This window comes from Sturnus vulgaris, unplaced genomic scaffold (assembly GCF_052056855.1).
Source record: "Sturnus vulgaris isolate bStuVul1 unplaced genomic scaffold, bStuVul1.hap1 Scaffold_156, whole genome shotgun sequence".
In the NCBI taxonomy this organism is placed as follows: Eukaryota; Metazoa; Chordata; class Aves; order Passeriformes; family Sturnidae; genus Sturnus; species Sturnus vulgaris.
The window spans coordinates 467,501-470,000 of NW_028276073.1; the positions used below are offsets into that span (position 1 = coordinate 467,501).

The 2,500-nt window shown below is 77.1% G+C and overlaps 1 non-coding gene across 1 annotated transcript; it reads left to right on the forward strand.

Annotated features, from left to right (window-relative positions):
• The first annotated feature begins 1,935 nt into the window (after positions 1-1,935).
• Positions 1,936-2,088, forward strand: LOC148219003 (5.8S ribosomal RNA). Its single transcript, XR_015799940.1, has one exon. It is a non-coding gene; the product is annotated as a 5.8S ribosomal RNA (ribosomal RNA).
• Positions 2,089-2,500: the final 412 nt, after the last annotated feature.

Below are 2,500 nucleotides of genomic sequence, written 5' to 3' on the forward strand. Positions count from 1 at the left end.
CGCAGCGCCGGGCTACTGAGGGAAACCCCGGGCCCCGAGAAGGATTGCCGCGGTGATGGCAGCGGACGTCGGGCGCGCCCCCGCCGGTGGACGCTCCCCCGAGGGTGGCAGCGGGGGAGGCACCCCGGCGGGGCCATGCAGGTCGTTTCCCTCACCCCAGGGCCAGGTACCTAGCGCTTCGCGCCTCGGCGGTCTCCTGCCGGTTTCCCTCGGCGTCGTCAAACGCCTGTTGGGGGCCGAAAGGGCCGCCGAGCCGGGCGGAGGTTTAAAGACTCGGGCGGCCCGGCACGGCCCCGCCGCGGCGGCGGCGGCGGTGGCGGCGGCGGCAGCGGGTGTCGGGCGGTGGCGGCGCGGGGCGCCATCGAGGGGTGGGGAGCTACTCCCGCCGATCCCCTGCGGTGGCGTGTCCGTCGCGACCGGCCGCGCTCGCCGTCGTCGGCGTCCCGCCGCGCTTGCCCGCGCGCGGGGGCCACCCGTGCCGGGCCGGGGAAGGGGCGCCCTGCCCCCCCCTCTCTGCGGCCCGGTCTCGGCGGAGAGGCCGCGGCGCGCGATCGGCCGCGGGGGGCCGACCCCGCTGGCCTCTGCGATGCGGGGCGACGCCGGCAGAGGGCGCGCGCTCTCTGCCTTACCTACCTCAGCTGCGGGGTTGCGGCCGCCGGGGCCCGCCGCGCTCTCTCGCTCTTTCTCCTTAGCCGCCGCCGCGGGCTCGCGGGCGGCGCCGCGTCAGGCGCGACCGCGCGCCTCTCGCCTCGACGGCCTTGTCGCCTCGAACCGCACCGCGGCGGCGCCGGCCGCCGGCCACCCCTGACTCGGAGCGCTGTCCCCGCCCGTTGGGGCGCAGCGCTCGGCCGGCTCCTCCATCGCCGGAGGTCCGGCGGGCGCGGGCGACCCCGTGCCGAGCGGCGGCGTCGCCGCTCGGCGAGTGTCCCCGCCCCCCCCGGGGGGGGGGGACGGTCGGCCGCGAGGCGCCCGCCTTCACCGGCGGCCGTCCCGGCCCGGGCCCCGCCCGTCCGCTTCCCCGTCGCCCTTCCCGGCCGCGTGTGGGCCAAAAAAAAGGGGAGGCGTGCGGGGCGGCCGCGGGGGCGCTTCCCCGTCCGGTCCCCGAGTGGAAACGAGGGGAGCGGGCGGTGCCCCCCGGCTCAGCCGCCGTACGCCTGCCCGCTGGGCGCGTGCTCGCGGAAGGGCAGCTCGGCGGTGCGAAGCGGCGGCGGTCCCGGGAGTGCGGCCGCGGGTGGCGGAGGGGTTTTGCCGAGCGGCAGACCTCGGGCGCTCCGCGATGCCGGCTCGGGTCTCGGCGGCGTCCCGCCTCCGGCGCCGGTGGCGGAGCGCGGCCCGCCGGGCGTTCGCCTTCCGGCGGGCAAGCGGTCCCGCGCCAGGGGTTGCGCCGGCGGAACGGTCCCGCCGCCGCGTGGCGTTTCGGGCGACGTTCAGGGGCCGCTGGCGGGAGAGCCGGCCCCCGCGTTTTGGCGCGGCGGCGTTCCGCGAGTCGGCGGAGCGGTGAAAAGGAGAAGCCAGGGAGTGAGCCGGGAGCGGCGGGGGCCGGCGGTCGCGCCCCCGGCCCGCGAACGCGTAGTCGTCCCGTGATCGAGAGGCCGGGCGGGCCACCGTGCCCCCCGCGGTCCGGCGCGTTGCCGCACAAGCCCCTCCGCGCGGAGGTCGGGCCGAGCCCGGGCGCCTGGGCCGCCTCCGAAGGACGGCACGCGAGGCGGCGTCTCCCCTCGCGGGGGGAGGCGGTCGGGGGCGCGGGCCCCTCCGCCTTTCTTTGGCCGACCTTCGGAGCGTTGCGCGGGGTTTCTCTTTTTTGCCCCGCGCTTTCTCCTCCTCCTCCTCCGTTTGTGTGTGCTCGTACGGTCGAAGCGGGGCGCGCGGGGGCGCGCGCGTCCCTGCAGAAACAGAAAAGGGGCCGCTTCACGCGAGCGGTCCCGAAAGCCAGACAACTCTTAGCGGTGGATCACTCGGCTCGTGCGTCGATGAAGAACGCAGCTAGCTGCGAGAATTAATGTGAATTGCAGGACACATTGATCATCGACACTTCGAACGCACTTGCGGCCCCGGGTTCCTCCCGGGGCTACGCCTGTCTGAGCGTCGCTTGACGATCAATCGCCGTCCGGGGGGGCCACCCCGGCGGCGCGGCTGGGGTTGCCTCGCAGGCCCGTTGCCCGCGGTCGACGTCGACGTCGTCGTCGTCGTCGCCGCGCAGGGCCTTCGTCCCCCTAAATGCAGACTCGGGGAGCGCTCCGTAGCTCCCCGCTCCCGGAACGAGCCGCTGGGGCGGAGCTCGTCCTTGCCGGGGCCGTGCCGCGGTGCGGTGGCGGTGGCCGGGGAGAGCGAGAGTCGGCGTCGAAGACGCCGCCGTGGGCCGTGCGAGAGAGACGAGAGAGCGAGAGGGCCGAGAGGGAGGCGAGGCGCGGGCCTCGCCCCCGGGCTCTCCCCCCCGTGCGGGCGGCTGTCTGCGGGTGGGTACCGCGGGGGTACCGTGCCGTGCTGCCGCGCGCGCGCG